The sequence below is a fragment of the Lissotriton vulgaris genome, chromosome 11 (genome assembly GCF_964263255.1).
Source record: "Lissotriton vulgaris chromosome 11, aLisVul1.2, whole genome shotgun sequence".
NCBI lineage: Eukaryota > Metazoa > Chordata > Amphibia > Caudata > Salamandridae > Lissotriton > Lissotriton vulgaris.
The window spans coordinates 191,244,132-191,261,175 of record NC_141699.1 but is presented as its reverse complement, the minus strand read 5'-3'; positions in this window follow the sequence as shown (position 1 = coordinate 191,261,175).

Here is a 17,044-nt window from a genome sequence, read left to right as displayed (position 1 = left end):
GTTCGGGTGATGGGTGGGTCAAACATCTAATAAGTGTCCAACGTAGTCTTAATAATCTGCCATGAAATTCTGTGGGGGGAATCACTCCTTATGAGCTACTATTTGGTACTAGAATGATAATCGAGGATCTCGATTGTCAGACTTCAGTGGTAAAACAGAAACCCTTTGATATCAAAGATCGTTTGGCTGTCTTACAGGACTTAAATGAAACAAGAAGAAGTCTGAGTAACACAACACAAAAGCCAACAGCCACTGAAGATAAACCACCTGTTCCAGCAAGACCTGTCTGGATTCCAAAGATTGGGGATCTAGTCAGGGAAAAGATAGCGGTGAAGAAGGAATTTGGGCCTTCTTACAGAAAAACAGTACCTGTCTTAGCAATCCAAGGAACGAGATCAGTAGTACTACCGCCCCTTGCTGGTAAAAAGGAGAACAGAGTCGTGTCCATCGACCTGGTAAAACCACAACATGTGGCCAATAATAAGTAGTAGGCCAAGTGGACTCCCAAGATGGAGCAGACAGCCAAATCTTGCTACAATCCAAGGGGTTCAAACTGAAAGACTTATCACCTTTGATAAACCTGCAGTAAGAAAAGAAGGACTATGCAACAAAGCAATGGAACTCGTTCCTCTTGAGACCCAAATATCTGTTCGACCAGAAACACCAGTCTACAATGATGTAGCACCTGAATACACTAACATGACAAAGGAGAAATCAGTTCCAGCGATTTCAACAAACCCCGATGCCATTCAAACAATTGACAAAACTGCATCTGGATATTTCATCAACTTTGATAACTTTTCTGAGGATCCAAGTGAACCTTAAGATACAACAACAAAGAAAACTCTCAAAGAAAAAACGACAGAACTTTTTCATGAACTTGAAAAAATATATCTGGTTTTACCATGGACTGAATTTTGGTATGGTTTAGGTGCATTTTTCCTCCTGCTCTGGCTAATATTGGTTTTAAGCCTGGGGCAAATGATAGATGGAAAATACAGTTCAATAGACACAGCAAGTCAGAAAATCAACTTGGTCCTAAAACCGCACAAATCATCACTTGTTGAAAAAAGAAAACTGTCATCAGTAAACATCATAGCCATCCCTATATTAGGAGGTATAGCATGGGATAGAACTGATTATGATATCTATGGCCTGGTAGAGATGCTGAATATTCCACATCAGTTCAAGGTTTCTTTGAATGACTTTGTAACACCCAGCACATTCTCTGATGATTGGGACTTTGAGACAATTAATAATATGATGTCAGATTTAGAAATGTCTGCAAAATATACTGAACATGACTATTTCGAAGGGTCATCAGACTATGAACAAATGTATAGTTTTAACCATTTTGGTCATCACTATTTGCACAAATCTGCAAGTCCTAGAAATGTTTTTATGTATAATCAATGGGAACATTGTCCAACACCACAAAAAGGCAGCTCTAAAACATTTTATGAAAAGTTTCCTTACTTCTCAGGGTTCAATGTAACAGATCCAGAAACGGTTTATTTAAAAAATGTAAATAAGATTGAAAACAATGTTGACCAATGCCAAACAAATTTATTCGGCAAACTTTTATGCTAAGTTGTCCAAATTGGGTTACGACTTCTGGAAAGACAACATCGTGACAAACATTTTATGGGGCACAAAAGAATGGCAGGTGCAAGGTCTGGAAGCTTTATTCAGAGCCTGCATTATACCTGAACAAATATTGTTTTTAAATGACACTGTGCAACAAACCTCTTGTCTTGGCATAGCAAAAATAAACGATTTAAATAAACCGTCTATACCAAAGCCTATACCTGAAAATAACCAAACCACAAAAGGGGAGATACACTTACAATATGTTTTCAAATTGAGCAGAACTAGTCCTAATTGGAAAAAAATGGTTAATCTGGCCCACAGACACCAATAACTGTCAAGATAGATTCCTGAACAAAACACAGGGTTTAATTCTTAACAGGCGAGATCCAAGATACTCCCAGAGACAACATCCAGGGAGAGTAAGAACATATAGTGTCGGGAAACTATGCCTTGAATGACTGAAAACTTCTACACTTACAGAAATTAGAGAACACTTGACTTTACTTAAAGAAAGCAATGATTTGCGAGATTTCTTATTGGGACCTTGCAAACCATGGCAAAAATGTTTCATATACACCGGTATATGTGCTGCGTACTATGAAGCTTGGAACGTAACACAATTAGAAACTGCAGAAAGATTACGAGAAATTGATCGTATTAACTTGGAGAAAGCTATCTCTGTAGTGAATAATGGGTTAACTACTCTGTCCTCCTAAATATATTCATTGGAAAGTAAGCATGGGCGGAAAATCCGTTCCGCTTGCGGATTTCGCGGATTTTCGGTAAATTCGCAATCCGCGAGATTTGCAAATTTCCCGCAAAATCCGCGAACGGAAATCCGCGTACGGGGATTGGGTCAAAAGTTCAAGCTGACTTTTGTAACTCTTTTAGAATGGCGCCAGCAAGCTGCCAGAGCCATTCTAAAATAGTTACAAAAGTCAGCTTCAACAGGAAGCTCTAATAGATAAAGTGAAGCAGGTGCTGCTCAAATTCAGTTACACAATCATTAATCACCCCCAAACTTGGGGTGATTAATGATTGTGAAACTTAATTTGACCTTTAACTGGAGCACCTGCTTTAATTTATCTATTAGTGCTTCTTGTTGAAGCTATTTCTAGCTATTTTAGAATGGCGCTGGCAGCTTGCCGGCGCCATTCTAAGTGGGGCTGAGGGCAGAAGGGCACAAAAGTGGGACAGAGGGCAGAAGGGGACAAAAAATGCGTGGGGCAGAGGGCTGAAGGGCACAGAAACAAGTGGTACAGAGGGCAGATGGGCATAAAAAACAAGAGGATGGCAGTGATTAAGCAGGCAAAAAAAAAAAAACCTGCGAAATTGCAAAGCGCCTCGCGAACACCTGCGAACACGCAAAAATAAAAAAATCCGCAAATTCGCACGAATTCGCGAATTTTGCAGATTGCCAATTCGCAAATCCGCAAATTCGCGAATTGCCAATTCGCAACATTCGCCCATGCTTATTGGACAGCATTGTATCCTTTGCAATTGACATAATGGAACAAGACTTGCTAATGTTACAACATGGCCAGTCTTAATTACGTTCTATAATGCAGCTAGGTTGGACATTGAAAAATCTGCGTTCAGGCTACGTGCCATGGAGGCTTATCAACACAACGTCATTGTTTACTGGGTTTAACCTTACAGATAAACAAATCTCTTTGGCACAAAGAGGAGCAGACTATACGGTGCTGAGCATTGAAAAGCTGGAAAGATTACCATTGACTGTTTCTGAAAAATCTGCAATATAATGGATAATTCATGGCACCATCATGATTCCAGTGACGATTTTCCAGTTTCAGTATTGTCTACAGAAAAATACAGAAGGCCTGTAGGAAATATTGGGTAAAGAATACATTAAGTCAACATGTATACACATATGTTGGAATAAGGGCAAAGAAGTATTCCTTAGTGGTAAAAATGATAAAAATTCACTAAGTGGTACACTTCTGTGCCAGGGTATTAATTTACACGGAGCCTGCGATGGTTCTGCGAATAACCTTTCAATCCACCTGCACGGTGCTCCCATCACACTGATAGAACCCATTTTCATGCAGCTATCCAATGGCAGTTACGTTATGTTAAATTATCACAGCTGCTGTGGAATGGTGCCAGGAAAAGTTTATCTGGTTAGTGTGTCGCCCATGGTCACTTGTTGTATGCAAGTATTGTATCGCAAGTCAGACAGTCAGACGGCAATATGGCCTTCACTGAATATTTCTTCTATACGAATCGATACTTTAAGCAGACTAAAGTCTATTCTTTTGAAAAAATCTGTGCCACTGACATCATCAAAAGAAACATATGATCTGCAAGTTGCAAGGACATCTGCAGAGATACATGCATTATTATCAGCAAACTGCCCTGTACATTTAGCAGAAATGTTAAGTCAAATCTTAAACATGTCTGATACCAGTGGCATCGCACATGTATTTAGGATGATTTTTTCGGGACTGTTAGCACCATTCAAAGCAGTCCTCGGCATTTTTCCAAATTTCGTACACTCTGTGTTCTGCGGCCTGCCTCTCATCTTGAGACTCGTAGCAGGAATACTATTTTTATTTCTTCTGCTCCGATATGGCAAGTCCAGTAATCAGCGATACCCAGAACCTCATGGAACAGACAGTCCGTGCCCAGAGGTATCGTGAGAGATTAACACAGATTCTCGGTCTGGCTCGTTTAAGAGATCTGAACACGGCATGGCTTCTCTCGTTCAGACCAATCTGGCAAGATTGCATCTTACCTGTTCTACGATGCCTGCTTTGCGGAGAGGAATGCATGTTAGATATTTGTCTTACACTTCCATCAGTCATGCCATCGGATGTCGACGCCTTGCTAGGTCCTGTAACTGTTCATGCATTGTGTTGCCCCCAACGGCTACAGGTACTGATGACGGCATTCATTGAGATCTCACCAGTAAGTCTAACTGAGGGTGAGGTACGAGAAACACCAGGCACACAGGTACCATCTGATATGACCATTGCTAACGCGGCAACAAGCGCTGACGGCAATGCTTCTCATCTATGCACGTTTGATCTGCTAGATCAAGTGGTTCCACTTGCACCTACTGTGGTAGATGATTTCTTTGCCAGCCTAGACGGCTTGATGTTTTCTCCTGACACCGAGAATAACTTTTGAGTCATGCACACAGTGTTCTCTGAACTATGAAATTCGGCCTTCATTTTTCAAAACAATGACTTCTAACATTTGGAACTCTATTTTCACAACAAATTTGAAAACATTGAACTTTTGGCACAGACTAACCTGCTTAAAGTAGAACTATTCCTAGAGAACAAGTCATTTTTGAAGACTGACTAAAAGAACTATTTGGCCTCATTCCTATTAATAGAAAGATTGCTATAACATGTTATGTTATGAAATGATCTAGACTTTTTCTTCTGTATTTAAGAGACGTTTTCATAAATGTAATCTCATGATTCTTTTCGAATTGCATAAATTAGACTAAAAGACTGTGTGCTTAGAAATGTTTCCCTTAAGTATATTGTGTACTGTAGAAAATGCTAAAAATATTTTTTCTGCATACCCAGTTCAAATGCATTCTTTGCATTTGGGTGGGATTGTAAACACTAGCTTTAGATATGTTCAGTGCTTGCTTGGTTAGCTGTATTGAACTTAATATCCGTGGAGTGGGTGTTGTAAATGAATCTCGGACCCTAGTATAAATTTCCCGATTCATGCCCTTATATAGGTATACTTTATCATTTCCTTTTATAGGCAAGGAAATCATTACCATATTTGGTCTAAACCATACAGCCCAAATACGGCAAGGATACTTCCACTAAGCTCCAAGAATTAACAACGTTTTCTTGGAAAAACCCGCCTTCAGCAGCCCGGGACTTCCCCTGCTTGAATATTAAGTTCTCCTAGAACTCCCGGGGTTTTCCAAGAAATGAGCCTTAGAGTGACGTTATTAAGTCCAAACATGCGTCAAACTCGGCACCTTCAAAGTATAAATATGCCTTGATTTGCCTAAACAAGCACACTGTGGTTTGGAGTAGATCAACTATCTACTTGCCCGACGACCTGCAGCAGCAAGTGCCGAAGGAAGCCGACCCCCCAGCAGACGCACTACGAGACTCTGTCATTTCTCCTGCTGAGAAATCCAGCTCCAGTGTTTCCAGCCTACCCTTGCGGGTATCTGGGAAATTGAGTCCCGAGAACGAGATACAAGACCTCCTTCATTCTAGAACAAAGGTAGGGAGCTGATTAGACCTCTTAGATAATTATTGGAATCAGATACCTGGCAGAGAACTCCAAAAACTTAAGCTACTCCTCTTATACTTCCTCCCTTGTGCTAGACATAGGTTAGGTACACCGGGGTAGGCGTATTTAGAAGCACCAGTTGAGTATTTTAGTCATCCTTTTATCACTGTATGTATTTTATGTATTTTATACATTTTATGCACTTTATGGCTTAGAAACCATATCATGCTTTTACAGTACTACTTTATAATACTGTTCGTATTATATGCATTGTACTTCATAGTAAGCTTTACTATTGTAGCAGTTAATTTTCAATGCTTCAGAAAGAAGACTGTTCAATAAATACATTTTTATTGAAAACGCCCGTCTCTCTATTTCTCTTGCACCTCTGGTGAAACTAAGCATGCATGATTGACTGAGTGAAATAGTTATCTATTGTTTCCGCGACTCTAGAGATTTGAATTCTTATTCTTGGGAAACAAAGTTGTCATGTTTTATGCGGTTGTCAGAAACTAATCCCTTCTTGTTTATTAGAGAAAGTTTCTAGTGACCTTTGAGCTAGCTGGCACTCACAATTAAGTCTAATATAACCGGTGGAGACCTAGTAGACCTCAGTCCTACGTCTAAGCTACAGGATATAATATTACAATGCGCAGAGCCTATTGGGAATATACGAACTACACTACAGCACAACTCCCAGTGATTTAGTGGAGTCAATGATGTGCGGAGTGCAGTTGAGGGCGGTAAGGTTATCGAGAAATTTCAAAACAGTGGGGTTTGCTTAGAGGGTGAAATGAGGAGAAATTCAGTCTTGAGGGCATTTAATTTGAGATGGTTGGATGTAAGACAGTTAAGGGTTTTGAGAAGGATTCCTTTGAGAGATTTGATGTCATCAGGGGAGGAGATTTTCATGTATAGTTGGATGTCGTCCGCATACATGTGATATTGGATGTTGGATTCTTTAAGGATTACAGTCAGTAGTTAAAGGAAGAGGTTGAAGAGAGTGTAGGAGAGGGAGGAGCCCTGGGGAACACCCAGAGTGCAGGGACTCGGATTGGAGAGAGACTGGTTGGATTTGACCCTTTGTGATCGGTTGTTGAGGAAAGAGCAAAGACATTTAAGGACCGTGCCCGAGAGCCCCATTCTCCGTTCTAAAAGGAAGAGTAGATTGTCCTGTTTGACAGTGTCAAAAGCTGATGATAGATCAAGTAGGATTAAAAGGCAGGTTTCATTTTGTAGTGTAGTTCCTATATTCCCAATAGGCTCTGCGCATTGGAATAATATAAACAACAGTGTAGACGTAGGACCGAGGTCGACTAGGTCTCTACTGACTATATTAGACTTAATTAGTTTTGCCAGCTAGCTCAGAGGTCACTCGAAACTTTCTCGAATGTTCAGGAAAGAGTTACCTCTCCGCATTTAGACAAGAAGGGATTAGCTTCTGACAACCATACAAACATGACAACTTTGTCCCTCAGAATAGAGTGTATCTCTAGAGTCGTGTGAAAACAATAGGCAGCTATTTCACTCAGTCAACCGTGCATACTTAGTTTCACTAGAGTGCAGAGAAATAGAGAGAAGGGCGTTTTCAATAAAAGGTGTTATTTTATTGAGCAGTCTTCTTTCTCATGCAAGAGAAATGAATTGCCACAATTGAAATACTTATCATAAAGTAAAGTGTGTACAGTAAAAGTAGTATTATGAAATAATACTGTAAAAGCATTGATATGGTTTCCAAGCCATATGATACTTTAAAATAGATCAAATATATACATACATAAAAACATTGACTAACGTACTCAACTGGTGCTTATAACTAACCCTACCCCGGTGTACCTGACCTAAGCCTAATACTTGGGAAGGAGTAAGTAAGTAGCAGTTTAAGTTAAGTTGGTTAAGTAGGTTTTGCCAAGAATCTGAATCAAGAATTCTCTTAAGGGTTTAGTCAGCTCCGTACCTTGGTAATACAATGTGGGAGGTCTGGTATCTCTTTCTTCAGGACTCGATCTCCCAGCAACCCGCAAGGCCGACTCGGGAACACAGGAGCTGGATTTCCTCGGCGTGAGAAAAAGCAGCTTCTCCAGTGCGTCAAAGGGGAGGGGCGGCTTCCGTGGGCTCTCGCATCAGCTGGGCTCTCGGGCAAGTAGATAGCCGCTCTGCTCCAAACCACCGTGTGTTTGCTTAAGGCAACTGTTGGTATATTTATACCTGAAAGGTGCCGAGTTTGAAGTAAGGTTGGACATAAGACGTAACTAAGAACTATCAGTTCTTTCTGGACTCCAGGAGTTCTTGTTCAAATCAAAACAGAAGCAGGGGGGATTTCCCGGGCTGCTGGAGGCTTGGTTTGTTTAAAGAACGCGTTGTGCTTTCTAGGAGTCGATGGGAGTAGCCGTGCTGTGCTTTGGACTGCATGGGCTAAAACTGAATATGGATATGACTCTTATGCCTTTATAAGGATATTATTAATTATAACCACATAAGGGCATGAATCTGGAATATCGAATTAGGGTCCTAGATAGAAATACAACACCCACTCCACTGATTAATGTCCATCATTACTAAAAAGCTAAACAATAGTAAACATATAACAATGCATGTATGTTTTCCAACCCACCCCAAAATACATATTTCGCATTTGAAATGGTATATGGTAAATACACGAAAATGAGTGTTGGTACTGTACGTTTTTCAAGCAGTGTCATCATTCAGTTAAATGCATATATATATATGCTGAATGAATTGCGAAAATTACACATGAAATGGCTATGAATACAGAAAAGAAGGTCAAGACCATTGCATCACATATTTATACAAAATGCTGTATATGTGCTAGAGGCTGGGGTAAAATAATGTCTCTAGTATCCTAAAAATAGAATCTCTGTTCTTTAAGAATAGTTCTACTTTAAGCAGAGTACCATGTTCCAAAAAAGTAAGGTAAATATTTTGGAAAAATGGAAAAAATGATTTCGCTTTCAGGGGAAAAAGTAGTCCCAAATGTTTTCAGTAGCATTGTTTATCAAAACTGAAGGCCGAATTCAGAGTTCAGGGAACGCTGTGTGATCATTGTTTTTAAATAACCCTGGGCGAAGCACTACGTTACGCTTGCGTAGTTTGCGAAGTTTGCGCAACTTCGCACTACGCGAGCTGCACGTAGCACAGTGCGAACACGCGTAGTGCAGCGTAGCGGTAATTTTTTGCTTTTTCGCGGTCCTCAACGTCATGTTCGCGACCGCGAGCAAGCAAAATGACATCCCGGCGAGATTCTCAACGAGCGGAGGTCAGGTTTCTCATTGCGATTGGTTGCGCATGCTCGCAACCCCTCGCGATGAGAAACTACCAGTTCGAGTTGAGAAAGCTGCCGCTCTAATAAAAATCTACTCAAGCAGCAGAAAACTACAGCTCGCACTGTGCAAGATCCCGTTTTCAATGATTGCACAGTGCCGGATGCTTGTCCACACTGTGCAATCATTCAAAACTCATCTTGCACAGTGCGAACATGCTACTACGCAGCTCGCGTAGTGCTACGTAAAGTTCGCCTAGTGCGAAGTGCACTTCGCGCAGCTTCGCGTAGCGCTACTTCGCGAACTTCGCCCACCCTTACTTTTATATGTTATTCTCGTTGTTAGGAGAAAACATCATATCAGACAGACTCGCAAAAAATTGGTCCACAACATCAGGTGAAAGTTCGACCAAGTTCGAAAATGCTGTAACTGTGCAGCGTGATTGCTATCATCGATGTTTGGATCAGCAATGCTCACAGAAGGTTGTACGTGTTTGGTGCTGCTTTCCTCTCGTACCTCACCGCCACCTACTCGTAGTGGTGAAGTCTCAACGAATGCCGTTATCAGAATAGGTAGCCGCTGGGGACAACACGATGCATGAGTCATTACAGGACCTAGCAAAGTATCGATATCCATTGGTACTGCTGATGTTAGTGTAAGACAGACGTCCAACACGCATTCTTCTCCGCATAGCAGACATTGAAGCACAGGTAAGATGCAATCCTGCTAGATTGGTCTGAATGAAAGAAACCAGGTTGTACTTAGATCTCTTAGCCGGGCCAATCCGAGGACCTTAGTGATACGGTCTCGGTATTGTATTGCTAGGATCGTTTCTTCCATCGTTGCTGGAGTCATGACTGTGGATTGGCTTGCCATATCGGAGCAGAAGGAACAAAAAGTAAAATTCTTGCCACGAGTCCCAAGATTAAGGGTAGGCCGCCAAAGACAGAATGGACAAAATTCGGGAAGATGCCCAGAACTGTTTCAAAGGGTGCTAACAGTCCCAAAAAAACTGTCTTAAATACATGTGCGATGCCACTGGTATCAGACATGTTTAAGATTTGGCTTAACATTTCTACGAAATGCATGGGGCAATTTGTCGATAAAAGAGAATGTATCTCTGCCGATGTCCTTGCCACTTGCAGATCATACGTTTCTTTGGATGACGTTAGAGGCACAGTTATCTGTAAAAGAATAGACTTCATTCTGCTTAAAGTATCAATTCGAATAGAAGTAATATTCAAAGAAGGCCATAACGCAGCCCCCATATCTGGATTGCTGTGTGGATACAATACTTGCATACAGCAAATGACCCTGGAAGATACGGTCACGAGATAGGCTTTCCCTGGCACCATTCCATAACAGCTGTGGTCACTTATTAAAACGTAACTCCCGTTACTAAGTTGTCTAAAAATGGCTCTATCTGTTTTGCAGGCGTGCCATGCAGGTGACATGAAAGGTTATTTGAAGACTCTTTGCAGGCTCCATGCAAGTTAATACCTTGACACAGAAGTGTACAGATTAGTGATTTTTTCAATAGTTACCACTAAGGAATACCTCCTTTTTCCCTTCACTATAACATCTGTGTGTATAGGGTAAACCCCAGGTTTATTTGATGTATTCTTTACCCAACCTTTCATACTGGCCCGCAGGTATATACTCTTGGCAGTATTTAAACTGGAAAGTTGTTATCGGAATTGAAATTGTTCCGTGTATTATCCATTCAATGACAGGTCTCTCTGACATTGTCAATGGTAATCTCTCAAGTTTTTCAATGCTCAGAATCGTATAGTCTGGTCCTTTTTGTGGCAAACTGATTTGTTTATCAGTAAGGTTAAAGATACCGAATAATGACGTTGTGTTGATTAAACGCCATGGTACGTAGCCTGAACGCAGATTTTGCAACGTCCAACCAAGCTGTACAATAGAATGTAATTGAGGCTGACCATGTTGTAACATTAGTAAGTCCAGCTCTATTATATCAATTTCAGATGATACAATGCTGTCCAATGAACATATTCTGGAGGACAGAGTCGTTAACCCATTGTCCACCACAGAAAGTGATTTTTCCAAATTTATACGATCAATTTCTTGTATTTTTTCTTCTGTTTCAATTTGCATTACTTTCCAAGCTTCGTTGTACGCAGCGTATATACCGGCCGCAATAAAACGTTTTTGACGCTGTTTGCGTGGTCCCAGTATGAAATCACGCAAGTCAGCACCGTCTTTAAGAAAAGTCAAGTGTTGCTTAATTTCAGCCAGTGTGGATTTCTGTAGCCACTCAAGGCATAGTTTCCCTACACTGTAAGTTGTAACTATCCCTGGATGTTTTTTTTATTTTTTATTTTTTAAAAAGTTTTATATAGCGCGAACAAGATCCTTGCAGATATCAGAGCGCTTTACAGAGCATAGAATAACACCAGGAGTGTGAATAACAGGCCATAGGGTACATCACAGTTGTAGGTATAGGTGGGGTGGGGTATGTACATGGGGGAGCATAGTAAACAGGTACATCAATAATGCAAGTAGTAAGCATAGTTGTAAGCATAGACAGTCTGGTAATTCAGTAATGCAAGTAATACGAATAATCGAGGGATCATAGATAATACAGATCGGTGCAGAGACTTTTAAAATTCACGTTAATAGATCAAGTGTGTTTAGCCATGAGGATAGCTTTTACTTCTTTCCAAAAGAGTGTGATGGAGGGGATGAGTCTAGTTTCAGGAGGGAGTGAGTTCCAGATCCTGGGTGCCATTGCTGAGAAGGAGCGTTTATAAGTTTTTTCCTTCCGGAATCTTCGAGGTTTTAGCAGAAGATTATTTGTGCCTCTAGTGTTTCTAGAGCCGCCAGAGATTGTCAGCTTCTGGGCGAGGTAACCGGGTGAGCTCAGGTGAACAGCCTTGTGTGTCATGCAAGCGATTTTCAGATGTATTCTGGCTTCAAAAGGCAGCCAGTTCAGGGCTTTCAAGTCAGGGGAGATATGCGAGTGTTTTTTTGACCCAGTGATGAGTCTCGCTGCAGCGTTTAGAGAAGCTCTTAGGGGTGCCGTAGTAGTTAGAGGGAGACCGCAGAGGGCAGTGCTGCCGTATTCTATTTGAGGGATGACTAGTGCTTGTACTGCAGTTTGGAAGTCTTTGGCTGGGAGGAAGGGTTTGAGTTTCTTCAGTGTATTGATTTGATAGTTCGCACCCTTCGTTGCCTTGCTGATGTGTTGCTGCATGTCGAGATTGGTGTCGAGTGTTATGCCCAGAGATTTTGCTGAGTCCACGATGGTTGGTTGGACATTGAGTGCAGTTAGGTGTTTAAGCCAAGTTTGAGTGGTAGAGATCTTCGCGGGAGGTGCGATCAGAAGGAACTCTGTTTTCAAAGCATTGAGTTTGAGATGATTATCGGCCAGCCAGGATTGGGTGCTTCTGATCGTTGAGTTCAGGCGAACACTGTCTTTGGGGGATTGCACTTTGAGATATAGTTGGGTGTCATCTGCGTACATGTGAAAGAATACATTGGATGTTTGTAACAAGGTGGTGAGAGGTTCCATAACTAGGTTGAACAAAGTTGGGGATAAGGAGGATCCTTGGGGGACGCCTAACGACACAGGTATTGGCGAGGACAAAAGGTTGTTGCACTTGAATTTCTGCGACCTGTTGTGTAGAAAGGAAGCGAACCACTTGAGAACATTTCCAGATATACCCATTCTTGTGTTTAATAGTTCGAGTAGTTTCTCATGTTTAACGGTGTCGAATGCTGAGGAGAGATCAAGAAGGATGAGGAGGCAGGTATCATTTTGGTCAAGGATTTGAAGGGCGTCGTCAATTATGTGAGTCATAGCGGTTTCTGTACTGTGTCCTGCTCGGAAACCTGATTGGTGGGAGTTGAGGAGATCAAACTGATCAATGTGTTTGGTCAGTTGTAGTTGTGCGCATTTTTCCAGGAGTTTGGCGAGAGTGGGAGTATTGGTAATGGGACGGTAATTGTTTAGATCAGATGGGTCGGCTGTAGGTTTCTTTAGTAATGGTGTCACTTGTCCGACTTTGAGGGTGTCAGGGATGGTTCCTTGTTGGAGTGAGCTGTTGATAATTTTAGTCCAGAGTGGGAGGAGCAGCGGGGTGAAGTCTTTGACAGCGTTAGCAGGGAGGGGGTCTGTGAGGTGATTGGATGGCTTTAAGGTGCTGAGCAGTTTGCCAATTTCCTTTTTCAGAGTAGGTGTCAAAGGATGACCATGTAGCATTGTTTTTTGGTTCAGTGGATGCAGTGCAGTGGGGTTTGGGGTAAAGGCTTGCGTCAATGAGGAGATCGCTCTTAATGTTGTCAGTTTTTTGGGTAAAGAAAGCAGCAAAGTCTTCACAGGAGGGTGCTTTGCGCACAGTTATGGGTGGTTGGGGTTGTTCCTTAGATTGTGTTCTGATTAGCTCAAAAAGTTTTCTCGGCCGGTTTTTTGCTTGGTCGAGCTGAAGGCTGAAGAAGGCTGATTTTGAGCGCTTTATTTTCCTGAAGTAGGCGTTTCTCTTTTCCTTCAAAGTTTTTAGATGCAGTGTAGAGGGGGCCATTCTCCAAATGCGCTCTGCCAACCGCATGGTTCGACTTTCCTCATTAAGACTCCCGTCATACCATGGTTTGGAGATTTTGGCGGAGACTCTTTTTAGCTGCATGGGTGCAGCCTCATCAATTATTGTGGTCATAGCGTTGAGATAGTGGTCGGTCAAGGATTGGACGTCCGTGGCGCCAGTCGGAGGGAGTAGGAGGTCATGACTGTTCGGGGGTAGGGAGTTTGGGTTGAGTTTTTCAGGTCTCTTTTCCAGACTTTAGGCTTGGAGGATTGAACCTTGCTCAATTTGACTTTCTCCTTGATGAAGAATGTAACGATATGATGATCTGACCAGTCACAGGGTTGAATAGACTCAAGTTGGATAGCGTCCTCTTTGGAGATGATAAGGTCGAGGATAGAGCCTTTCTCGTGGGTCGGGCAGTTGAATACTTGTGTGAGGTCTAGGGCATTGAGGAAGGTTTTAAAACTGTTTACCACCCCATCATTGAGATCGTTCCAGTGGAGGTTGAAGTCGCCAAGGTAAATTTGAGTGACCTGTCGTCCGGAGTTGGTAGAGATCAGATCCATGATTTGTTGGGCGAAGGTGAGGTTGTCCCTGGGTGGGTGGTAGATGCTGTGAAGAGAGCATATCGGTTTGCCCTCACTGATAATGTCGAGGCATATGTATTCATAAGAAGTTGGGGAAGGTAAGGAAGGTGCGGTGACTTTCAGAACGGAAAGATTGTTCCTGTATATGCATGCAATTCCACCACCTATCTTGCCAGATCTGTCGAGTCTAATGATGTGGTAATTGGGGGGAACCAAAAATGTCCATTATAGGTGTAGAAGATTCGGTTAGCCAGGTTTCAGTAAGGATGATTAGGTCAAGGTCCAATGTTAAGATGAGATCAGCGATGGCGGAGGAGTGTCTGGAGGCCGATCTGCAGTTGAGGAGAGTGCACTTGAGTCGGGGTGTGACAGGGTAGGTAGAGGGTTCTAGGGTGAGGGGGACTTTTCTGAGATTCTCAGGGACGGAAATTCTGTTGTTTCGAGTGGGGGGTCTACGGGGATTTGAGTGTATCGTGGGAATGGAGAGGTGTGTGGCGGTTGTGTGGTTTGGGGGAACTGGGTCGTAGGAGCGGAGGAGGGTGAGTGTGTCGAGGTCTGAAAGAGGGTTGCATGGGCTATGGGGGCGGTTGTTGCGATTGTGGACAGGGATCGCGGTCCGGTGTGAGGGGTGCAGAGTGGGAGAGTCGTCCGGAAGGGTGGGGCGCAGATTGGGGGGGTGGTGGTGTGTGAAGCTTGTCTGGGGTGTGTGAGGAGTAGTTCTTTGATGGTGTGGGTGTCTTCTTTGATGGTGTGAGTGTCTTCTTTGATGTTGTCTCTGGGAGTATCTTGCGTCTGGCCTGGTCATTTTGAACCCCTGTGTTTTGTTCAGGAATCTATCTTGACAGTTATTTGTGTCTGTTCGCCAGATCAACCACTTTTTCCAATCAGGATGTGTTCTGTTTTGGTGTAAAATATGGGATACGTCTATCTCCACATCTGTAGTGCTATCACTATCAGTTATGGGTTTCGGAATAGACTGTGTATTTAAGTCTTTTATCTTAGCTAGACCAAGACAAGTAGTTTGTTGAATTGTGTCATTCAAGAATATCATTTGTTCTGGGATCATGCAGGCCCTAAATAATGCTTCTAGGTCTTGTACTTGCCAATCTTTGGTACCCAAGAACGTTTTTGTTTCAATGTTGTTTTTCCAGAATTCGAAACCAAATGTAGACATTTTGTCATAACATTTTTCACAATAAATCAATTTATTATTTGTCAACATTGTTTTCATTCCTGTTCTAGTTAACATTTTAAAATAAAACGTTTCTGGATCACTGTTGTTAAACCCTGAGAAGTACTGGAATTTCTCATAAAATGTTTTCGAGCTGCCTTTTGGCAGAGTTGGACAGTGTTCCCATTGCTTATAAGATAACACATTTCTAGGCTGTGCAGTTTTATGCAAATAGTGATCACCAAAATGATTATAACAGTATAACTCTTCATAATTCGATGAACCCTGTAAGTAATCATGTTCTGTAAATTTGGCTGACATTACTACATCTGACATCATATTATTAATGTTTTCAAAGTCCCAATCATCAGAGAAAGTACTTGGTGTCACAAAGTCACTTAATGAAACCTTGAACTGGTGTGGATATTTCAAGAGCTCAACCGGGCCAAAAATGTCATAATCAGTTCTGTCCCGTGCTACCCCACCGGGTATTGGATTGGCTGAGATGTTTACTGATGACAGTTCTCTTTTCCCGATGTGGGAGGATGTGCGAGGCTTTAAGACCAAGTTGATGTTCTCACTAGCTGTGTCCATTGTACTATATTTTCCATCAATGAATTTTCCCAAACATAGAACCACGATGAGCCATAGCAGAAGAGTAAGTACACCTAACACAATCAAAAATTCAATCCATGGTGAAATCAGATATGTTTCTTTTAGTTGGAGAGAAAGTTCAATTACTTTGTCTTTGAAAGTTTTTTGTTTCAGGAGTTTCTTCATGCTCGCTTGGATCTTCAGAAAAGTCGTCGAAGTTGATGAAGTAGCCAGATGCAGTTCTGTCAATTGTTGGAATTATTTCTGGATTTTCATTTGCTTTAGCATTTTTCTTTGTTTCATTAGCATAGTCAGAGGCTACATAATTGTAGACTGGTGTTTCTTGACGAACTGTTGCGATTTGGGTTTCAAGAGGCACAAGTTCCATGGCATTATTGCATAGTCCTTTTTCATTCCCTGCAGGTTTATCAAATGTGATTAGTCTCTCAGTATGAGCCTCTTGGATTTTAGCAAATTTCGGTATTCTGCTATTTCTTGGGAGTCCACTGGGCGTACTACTTATTATTGGCCACATGATTGTGGTTTTACCAGGTCGATGGATACAACTCGGTTCTCCTTTTTATCAGCAAGGGGCGGTAGTATAACTGATCTTGTTCCGCTGACAGCTAAGACAGGTACAGCTTTTCAGTAAGAAGGCCCAAATTCCTTCTTCACCGCGATCTTCTCTCTGACCAGATCCCCAATCTTTGGAATCCAGACAGGTCTTGCTGGGACAGGTGTTTTTTCTTCAGTGGCTGTCGGCTGTTGTTTCAACTTTATGTTACTCAGGCTTTTTCTTGTTTCATTTAAATCCTGTAAAACAGCCAAATGGTCTTTGACAATCAAGATCCTGAATGTGCATTCTAGTACCGAACAATAGTTCGTATGGAGTGAGACCTTTTAGAGAATTTCTTTGCAGATTATTAAGACTGCGTTGGATACTTGTTAAATGTTTGACACACCCATCACCCAACCTAATACCCTCGCCGTTATAGATTGCTTTATGTCCTGGTTTTTTCTTTCCACTACCGCATTTCC